General features: G+C 38.4%; 1 pseudogene; it reads right to left on the bottom strand.

Annotated features, from left to right (window-relative positions):
- Positions 1 to 3,106: 3,106 nt before the first annotated feature.
- Positions 3,107 to 7,313, bottom strand: LOC147575950 (copper transport protein ATOX1 pseudogene; annotated as a pseudogene).
- Between the last annotated feature and the right edge of the window lie 3,178 nt (positions 7,314 to 10,491).

The raw sequence follows: 10,491 nt of genomic DNA on the forward strand, positions 1-10,491 counted from the left end.
AGAGTCATGGTGCACATGAGTGTGCTAAAAAATCTGAGCAGTCCTGCAGAAAAGAAGCTGTCTTGCAAAGGCAATTTGGACTTGTCTCTCTTCATATTTACACATCATGAGATGACTTCCCCACTTTGCTTGGAGGTGCTTAAAAGAAGTTCTTAAAATGGCCAATTCATAAGTAAAGGAAATATGTGATGCTAAAACCCATTCATAATTTAAGGATGCAACTGAAAAACAATATATTTTATGAATTACATTGTCTGTAGTTAGTAACTTTCAGGATGAGAATTTATGTGTGGAAAGGGATGGGACTCAGGGCACTATAAGCTTGTGGGAATATACATTTAAACAACTTTTTAGACAGCATTTTGACAATATTATCAAAACTTGAAAGGCTTATTATTTAAGTCAGCACTTCCACTTAGAGGAATTTTATCCTCATTCCAATTAGTTTTAATTTTTTTATTTAAGTATAATTAACATACAGTGTTATATCAGTTTCAGGTCTACAATATTCAGCAAATTTTTTAAAATTTTTTAATGTTTATTTATTTTTGAGAGAGAGAGGGAGTGTGTGGGGGGGAGGGGGGTGGGAGCGAGCAAGGTGCAGAGAGAGGGAGACACAGAATCTGAAGCAGTCTCCAGGCTCCAGGCTCTGGGCTGTCAGCACAGAGCCTGACGCGGGGCTCCAACTCGTGAACCCTGAGATCATGACCTAAGCTGAAGTGACCTAACCGACAGAGCCACCCAGGCACCCCAGTGATTCAACAATTCTATACGTTTCTCGGTGCTCATCAAGATTAAGTGTATTCTTAATCCCCTTTATGTATTTTATCCATCATCCTCCACCTCCCCTTCTGTATTTAAGAGTACATTTTTATTTTTCTTTGTTCATTTGCTTTGTTTCTTAAACTCCACATGTGAGTACAATCATATGGTATTTGTCTTTCTCCGACTTATTTTACTTAGCATTATGTCCTCTACGTCCATCCAAATTCCCCTTTTAGCACACTCCCTGTATTTAATGATCTTTTTGTCTCTTGAGAAAAAAGAAATATCGAGTTGTGAGATAAGAACTGTTTGCAAGTAAGTCATATTAGGAGAGGCCATGCTTCCTTCTTAGAACTTCACATGTTTGCCACAAATTGAACATTCAATAATTATAGAGTTTATGGAAAATCTCTTCAAGAAACTAATCCAGCATGCTGTTTAATATAACTTTAACAAATTATCATGTGGGACTTGGGACACCCCAATGATTCCGACCTCAGGAAGGTAATTAGAAGAATGAAAACCTATTTGCCCTTGGAAGGTACCATTCGCCTATGGACAAAACCTTCCGTGATCATCTTGGTAAAACATGGTGAGTCCAGATAGCTCAGATATTTGAAAGAATTCTGCTCACCCAAGCAGACTGAAGCCAATGTAGAAATATCTGAATGTTGAATATGTTGCTTTGAGTGGAAAATAAAGATGTTGTATAGTAACTCTTTTTTAACTCTCTGTTGAGTCTCTTGGGTCTCTGAAATTTATGTCCCATTACTTATTATAACCAAAATTCGGACTGACTTATAGGGTAATCCTTGATTATAATTCAGTTTAAATTCATGTAAGTATGCACAGATATTGGTACAGGGCTGATCATTGCAGTATTGTTTGCAATAAAAAGGGGGAAACAGCTCTAATCAGGATTGGTCGCCTGAATGATATACACCCATAAATGTAATGCCAATGTACGTGACCATTAAAACGAAAATGTAGACGTACATACTTCTGTGGAAAGATGTGCAAGTTATGTTAAGTGAAAAAAGAAAGATGCAGAACAGTATGCAAAATATGGGTTCATCGAAGTAAAAAAAAATCTATGTGTGTATATTTGAATATAGGCAGAAATTTTCTGCAATGGACTATGTGAGAAATTTAACAATGGTCACCTCTACAAAGGGTTTGGGGGAGTTTTACTTTTAATTATATTTTTCTTAGTATTTGATCTTTTTTAAAACAATACAAGCAAGCATTGCTTTACTAATGTTTATTTATTTATTTTGGAGAGAGAGAGAACACGCGCGGGAGAGTGCACAAGTGGGGGAGGGGCAGAGAGACAGGGATACAGAGAATTTGAAGGGGGCCCCAGGCTCCGAGCTGTCAGCACAGAGCCCGACATGGGGCTTGAACTCAGGAACCATGAGATCATGACCTGAGCCGAAGTTGGATGCTTAACCGACTAAGCCACCCAGGCACCCAAGCATTACTTTTTTAGTTTCTAAAAACGAATTTAACGGCAAAGAAATAAAACAATTAGCAAAGAAAACAAAAAAGAGCATTTTAAAGATAATGTGTCCTAAAGCAATCCCATATGAATGTGGTTAAACGATCATTTTAATCTGAAGCGCGTGCAATTGATGACTTTATTATACAGAAGAAAGAATGTAGAGTTTGGAGCCAAACTAAATCCCAGCTACCCAGTACTTAGAGTTTAGCTTTAGGCAGGTCACTTAAGCTTGCAGAAACTCAGTTTTCACATCTGTCTAATGGATATAATCATACATTCCTTACAATTATGTTGATAGAATACTTGGCATTCTGCTTGCCGGTATTTCCCGAGTTAAGGGTTGCTCCCAGGCTGTAATGTCTTAAAGTCTCAACTCTTGTTTCCACATCTGAAAACAGGAAAAGTTAGTACTTATTATATGGGCTATAAAGAGGTGGGCTCAGGCAACTGGAAAATGATACTTTTAGTATCTCTGCCCTAATGTCCTAAATACTGCTTGGGAGTGGTTTCAAACTCATGAAATAGAGGGAAAATATTAGTTTACATTTCATCCATCACATGGTCAGTCTCCAAAAGCCACATCTAGTTGAATGTCCTCCCAATGGCATTTTCTTCTTATATTGTGTGGCCCACAGCCTTGTTAGCTGATTCTTGTGTTGAAGCTGCTGGCTCACATCCCTGGGCACTGATGACAGCTTATATCTTAGCAAAGTTATTTTAGTCAGAAATCTCACCTCAGTCAGACCGTGTGTTTTGTGGGGTTTTTTAAATAAATAAACAAAAATTTTCTTATGGGTTTTATTAGTTGGGGTTCTCTAGAGAAATAGGACCAGCAGAATATATATGAATATGTATAAGAGATTTATTATAAGAATTGGCTCATACAGTTATAGAGGCCAAGAACTCCCACAGTCTGCTGCCTGCAAGCTGGAGAAGGAGGGAAGTCAGTGGTGTAATTTAGCCCAAGTCAGAGGCCTGAGAATGAGGGGAGCCAATGGTATAACTCCCAGTTTGGAGCCAAAGGCTTCAAAACCAGAGGGCCACTGGTGTGAGTTCCAGAGTCGGAAGGTCTAAGGACCAGGAGCTCTGATGTCTGATGGCAGGAAATACGGATGTCCACGCTCAAGAAGGGAGGAGGGACATCATCCATCCTCCTCCTTTTTGTTGTATTTGGGCCTTCAATGGATCAGATGATGCTTGCCCACGTTGGTGCAGGTGGATCTTCTTTACTCAGTCTACTGAATCAAATGCTAATCTCTTCCAGAAACACCCTCACAGATACACTCAGAAATAATGTTTTATCAGCTATCTGGGTAACCCTTAGGCCAGTTAAGTTGACACATAAAATTAACCATTACATGGATTTTTTAGTTTACTCTGAAAATGTTTCCACCCATCCACAAGTATATATACTGGATTTTTTTTCCCAAAATGTTTGTTAGTGTGTGTAGAAATAAAAGGAAAAACTATCTATTAGTGGTTTTTTAAAAAATGCAGGTTTTGTCTATGTTTGCCTAAGGCCTCTTGTCAGAGGCCAGCTCTCCATGTCAAGCAACTTGATTTATTTATCATGTAATAAATCATAGCTTCGCCAATCATGTCTTCATCATACCTTTGTAAGTAGAGGTCTTGGTATAAAAATCTTAAAGGAAATATATTTCTCAGTCTTCATGATTTACTCTATGAGAAATTCTATAAAATGTTATAAAATTTAACCCATAAACCCTTTAGTCGGTATATCTAGTAGATATTACCACATCCAACAAATTTAACAATGATTTCTTAATATCATCCAACATATAGCCTGTGTTCCAATGTCCCTGGTGTCTTAAAATGTATTTTTTCAATCAGCGTAGAAACAAGATCTGTATATTGCATTTGGCAATATGTCTCTTAAATATATAAAACAATACTTACAGACCTAAAAAGAGGAATATGCAAGTCCACAAGGATAATGAGAAAATTTACATACTTCTTTCACTGAGTGGTAAAACAAGCAGTCAAAAATTCATCCCTGTAGAATGTTGGCGAAAATGTAAATTGGTACACCCGTTATGGAAAACAGTTCCTCGAAAAATTAAAAATAGAGCTACCATATGATCCAATAATCCTTCTCCTGGGTATATATTCAAAGGAAATGAAATCAGTATCTCAAGAGATATCTGTACTCCCATATTTACTGCAGGATTACTCACAATAGCCGAGATATGAAAGCAACCTAAGGTCCATGGATAGATGAATGGATAAAGAGGATTTGATATGTATATACAATGCAATCCTATTCAGCCATGAGAAAGAAAGAAATTCTACCATTTGCAACAATGTGGATGAAACTGGAGGGCATTTTGCTAAGTAAAATAAGCCAGAGAAAGACAAATACTATATGGTATCACTTATGGGTGGAATCTAAAAAATTAAACTCATAGAGACAGAGAAGAAGCTGGTTTCCAGGGACTGGCAGTGGGGAAGAGGGGAGATGTAGGTCAAAGAACACAAACTTTCAGTTATAAGGTGAATGAGTTCCAAATGTCTAATATATAGCACAGTGACTATTGTTAGCAATATTGTATTATATACTTGAAATTTGCTGAATAGGTGTCAAGCATTCTTACAAAGAAAGAAAGGAAAAAAGAAAGAAAAAAGGAAAGGAAGGAAGGAAAGATTAAAACACTCATTAAATGTAAAGATTTAAGTAATAGGATTAACAGATTTGACCTGAATGACGTCCATAGCATACATAGAATACTCAGCCCAACAAGGAAAGAATTCACATCTTTCTGGATGTGTGTGGAATAAACCTTTATGCTGGGGCATAAAGCACGTCTCTACAAATTTGACAGGATTGAAAACAGAGAATATGTTCTTTGATCATGGTGAGATTAAACCAGAAATCAATAATAAAAAAAAAGAGGAAATTAGAAAATAGCCCAGATTTTTGAAGATTAAGCAAATACATTTACATAAATTATGAGTCAAAAAAGAAGTCACAATGGAACTATCTGAAATGTAATAACATGAAAGAAGAGTTTAGTAAACTTGAGGGGGAAGATTTCTTGAATAGGAAACAAAAAGCACTCATTACAACAGAAGCAATGAAAAATCAAACTACATTAAATTAGAAGTGAAAAGTGTGGCTCGTTTTGGGCCGAGGGTGGGAGTTGGTGACTGGGGAGAAATACAAAGGAAGCTTCTGGCAGGGGTGTGCTGGTAACGTTCTATTTCTTAGTATTCTCTGTGTATTCTGTGTTAATTCATCAAGCCACGCATTATGAGTTATACTCTTTCCTATATATGAAATTTTACAAAAACATTATTGTAAAATGTAACATGTCTAGGAAAAAATCTAACAAAGAAAGCAACGTCTTTAGAGAGAGAAAATTAAAACTAAAGTAAGTAAAAGGTGTAAAGACAACTTAGAGAGCTGTACTATGTTAATAGTTAATCAGTTGAAAGATTTACTATGTGCAGATATCAAGGATATTGACAGGTTTATTTAAAAATTGTATTTGGAGTCGGTTAAAGGTCCAAGTTCAGCTCAGGTCATGATCTCACAGTTCGTGGGTTTGAGTCCCGCGTTGGGCTCTGTCCTGAAAGCTCAGAGCCTGGAGCCTGCTTCTGATTCTGTCTCTCTCTCTCTCTCTCTCTCTCTCTCTGCCCCTCCCCTGCTTACAGTCTGCCTCTCTCTCTCTCTCAAAAATAAATAAACGTTAAAAAAATTTTTAATTGTATTTGGAGAAACATGACCTAAAATGAACCCAGACACTATGTTTTCACTTATTTTTTTAATTGCAGATAAATACACAGAACATAAAATTCTTCATCATAACCACTTTGACATGTACAGTTCAGAGACATTTGGTACATTTGCATTGCTGACCAGCCATCATCATCACCTATTCCAGAACATTTTCATCACCCCAAAAGGAAATCCCAAACCTATTAAGTAGTTAATCCCTACTCACCTTTCTCCCACCCCACCCCCCAATCCCCCACAAGTGTTAATCTGCTCTCTGTTTCTATAAATTTACCTATTCTGGGTCTTTAATATAAATGGAAATATAGAGTATGTGTCCTTTTGTGTCTGGCTTATTTCAGTTAACATAATGTTTTTAAGGTTCATCCATGTGGTAGCACGTGACAGGGCTTTCCTTACGGCTGGATAATATCCCATTGTGTAGGATATGCTGCATTTGTCTGTTAGTTTCTGGGTTGCTTCCACTTTTTGGCTATTGTGATAGTGCTGCTGTAGACCCTTTTGCACAAATTCATTTGAAGATCTGTTTTGAGTTCTTTTGGGTATATACCTAGGAGTGGAATCATATGGTAATTTCTGAGTCATACAGTGATTCTATTTTAACTTATTAAAGACATACCAAGCTATTTTCCACACTGGCTATACCATTTTACATTCCTACTGACAAGGTGTGAGAGCTCCACTCTGGGCACACATGTAGCCTTCTAGATTCCCAGGTGTATGTAGAAGATTTTTGAAACTCTTATTCCTCAAAGTATCTCACTTCCCAGCCTTGCTCTCAGGCTTTTTTTCCCCCCCCAACAAAAGTGACTCAACTTTATTGCAGGGACACGAGGGAAGAGCAGAGCTAGTGAGGGTCTCAGCAGGAACTCCCATCTCTGAGCAAGACTGCCAGACCCCAGGTCTGTCTGGAAGGCAGAAAAGGATTAGTGTCCTGCCCTCTTTGGTCCATCTTGGGCCCAGGGGTCCACGCCCTTGCCCTCGCTACTTAGGGCAGAGGTAGGAAACAGCCTTTCCTGTTTTCCCCATGGTCTCCAGCAGAGTGTCTATGCTGTGCTCAGAGTTTATGCAAACCTTGTTGGGCAGGGGAATGTCAGACTCAACTCCTCCCAGCTAGTTGAGCGCCCGACTGACTGCATTAGAGTAACCTTCACAGGTCACGTCCACAGTCGACTCGTGCTTCAGCAGGACTGTGGATGTGGTGGTGGAGGCAGCGGCTGCAATGACGCCTCTGCCAGTTCCAAGCGCAGGTGCGGCTCTCTCCCAGGCTTTGTGGAGTGTCAGTTGTTTGCCTCAACTGATATCCTTAGTGCCAGAAAGTAATAATTCTGCCTGTAAATGTTTTTGAAAAACCCCTCCATGTTGCAGCTTCTTTGCCCTTGAGAGAGTTCCAAGTCAGGCAAAGGAAAGGCAAACTTTTGTCTAGACCTTCAAGAACAACCACAATTCTTTGAGAACGAGGTCAGCTCTGCTCTCTCCATGGGCTGAGTTCTCCAGAGCACCACCGAGCAGGGGAAGTGGGGCAGTTTTACCCCAGGGGCAAGGGTAGGTTAGAAATGCCACAAAGATTTCCAGGTTTCAGTTGCTTTTTCCTGATTAAGTGTTTGCTTGGTTGCTGTAAGCCGTTGACTGCTTTCCAGAGTTCCTATAAAGTTCATTCTGACATTTTTTGTCAGTTTTCAGTGTTTCCGTTGAGGGTCAGGGCCTTGAAGCTCCTTACCGTGCCATTATCCCTGATAGAATACAATAGAAATAGAATCACATGGGGGCTTTCCATAAGTTACGAAGAGTTATTATAAAGCCAGAGTAATGAGAGAGTGTGGTTTTATTTTAGGGTTGGTCCAATTGATCAGTAGAAAAGAAAAGAAAGCGCATAGGTGAGCGTTAGTGATATTGTTAATGCTCCACTTTTTAGTTTTGTCGATGGGTGCTGACTCTTACGTAGAGTCTATTGAATGTATCAGATATTACATAATGAAATGTGTTTACATTCCAACCACTTGGACACTGAGAAATACACTTTTAAATAATCAGTGGATTTCAAAACAAATTATGAACTGTTTAGACAGCAATAGAAGGAGACCACTTTACATCAAATCCTATGATGGGCACCTGGGTGGCTCAGTCAGTTAAGCATCCACCTCATGATCTCAGCTCAGGTCTTGATCTCAGGATCATGAGTTCAAGCCCAGCACTGGGCTCTGTGCTGGGCATGGAGACTACTTAAAAACAAAACAAAACAAAACAAAACAAAACAACAACCTATGAGACACTGCTGCAAAAGCCACAGTAAGGAATGAAAGTATAAACCTTAAATACTTTCATTATTAAAGAAGAAATAACAAAAAAGGAGTAGATTTTTAGCATACATCTTAAGAATATTAAAAAGTTCAGCAAAATTAACAAGAAGCACTAGAAAGATGGGATTTTAAGGTTAGGAAAGAAAAAATTAATAAATGTAAAGCTAAAAGTTTTTCAAAGGACAAATCTTTCAAAATAGAAAAGATCAATGAAATTAAATTCCTCTTGAGTCTAATTGAGAAAAAATAATGTAGATAAATCAGGTTATGCTCAATTCTAATAAGGAAGCAAACAAGGTACTGTGATGAAAAATTAACTCACTTGAACTAATAATGATAGCATGGTGGGGGGGCGGCAGTTTTCCTAATTGAAGGATGAGAAGGACTCAAATGGTTTAGGACATTTGGGGATGGCAATGGGAAGATTTCTAGACTGTTCTCAAGGTTAGATAAGAGCATGGTATGCTGAACTCAGTTTCCATATCCAGGACTCAGTAAACCAGGAGTAGTACACAGGGTAGTATTTCATTGTTAAGATATATACTATTAAAATATTGTATGTAGATACAACTGGATAATCAAACCCTGGAAAATACCCGAAAACTTATTCCAAAGGGGAAAATTTTTTCTTTATTCCTTGTAAGTTTTCAAATCAGGGAAATTCTACTTGCTTTGCTTATTTCTTCATGCACCTTAACCCCTGTGTTAGTCACTTCCTGTGTGTCCCATCAACTGAGTAGATAAATTGGATCCCCAGCAACCAGGAAGTATATGAATAATTTCTGTGAAGCTCTTACTCACCACACATTAGCAATTTGAATACTAATTAGTGTTTGTAAAGTAGGAGGAGAAATACAAGTGAAGTGGTGGTTGATTTTCATTACCTGATAGTAATGAACATATCATAACATTATTGTAAAGAATAACATCCTACTGTCCTTTAATCTTACCAATTTAAAGAAAATGTCTTTACCTACTCTACACGGAAAGATTTGGAACAGACAAGGATCATTAAAATGTGGCCTTCAAAAGGCATAAAAATAATAGTCAAACCTATACTTCCACTCCTAATATTTTCCTAACTGTCAAACCCGCATATATAAGGACTTATTCAGTAGATTCTGCTAGATGTCCACAACTCAAACATGTTCAAAATGCTAGCCATCATCCTACTCTCAGCTCATCAAGTGCACCATGGAATTCTCCCTCTTGCCCTCCAAATGCACTCTTCCATGTTTTCTATCTTCATATTCAACACAAACATCTACCTGCTTCCCCAATTCAGAAATCTGGGAGTCATCTTATCTCTTCAACTCTTGCCACATCCGTAAAAATTAAATCTCCCTGTCCTGTTGATTCTTTAAGTCCCATATTTCCTCCATCTCTACTGCCACTACTTCAGTTCAGTTCAGGGGCTCATAACAGCTTTCAGATTCCTGTGATAACCTCTTGTCTCCTGACTCAACTCTTACCCTTATCCAATGTATTTGGTACATATTCGTGCCAAGTGATTCTTATAAAATGTAAATCTCATTGCCTTTCTCCCTGGTTTCAACTTCATCATTGTTCCTACAGTATGTTGGATTATATATAAAATTTTTAGTTTGGTTTCTAATGAACCGACCATTGCCTTCCTCTGATACGTACCTGACACAACAGCCATGCTGAGCTACTTGTATTGACCTACATACCACACTGTTTTATTCCTCCTGGCCTTCTGACATGCTGCTATTCCCTTTGCTTGAAGCACTTTCCCGCTTTCTTCTCCTCTCATGTCTCCAACACTCCCCAAGCCTGGATAAATTGTATCTGACCATCAAGATTCAGTTCCGGCATCACTTTCCCTGGGAATAAAGTGTTCTCGATCTCCCACCTCCAGTAGTCTGAGTTAAATGGCCTTCTTCTTTGCATTTGCACTACCCTGTAGTAAAGATTGGGGATTTTTTTCTGAGGAGGGCTAAATAATTAGTATTTTAGGTTTTGAAAGTATAGGTAGCCCAAATGGTAGACCCTGGAGAAATCCATATCTTCTTTTTCTAAAAGTTTATTTATTTTTGAGGTGGGGGACAGGCAGGAAGAGAGAGGGAGAGACAGAATCCCAAGCAGGCTCTGTGCTGTCAGCACAGAGTTCAACATGGAGCTCAATCTCAATGGTGAAATCATGACCTCCG

The sequence above is a fragment of the Puma concolor genome, chromosome D2 (assembly GCF_028749965.1).
Source record: "Puma concolor isolate L17-30 chromosome D2, mPumCon1.1.hap2, whole genome shotgun sequence".
NCBI lineage: Eukaryota > Metazoa > Chordata > Mammalia > Carnivora > Felidae > Puma > Puma concolor.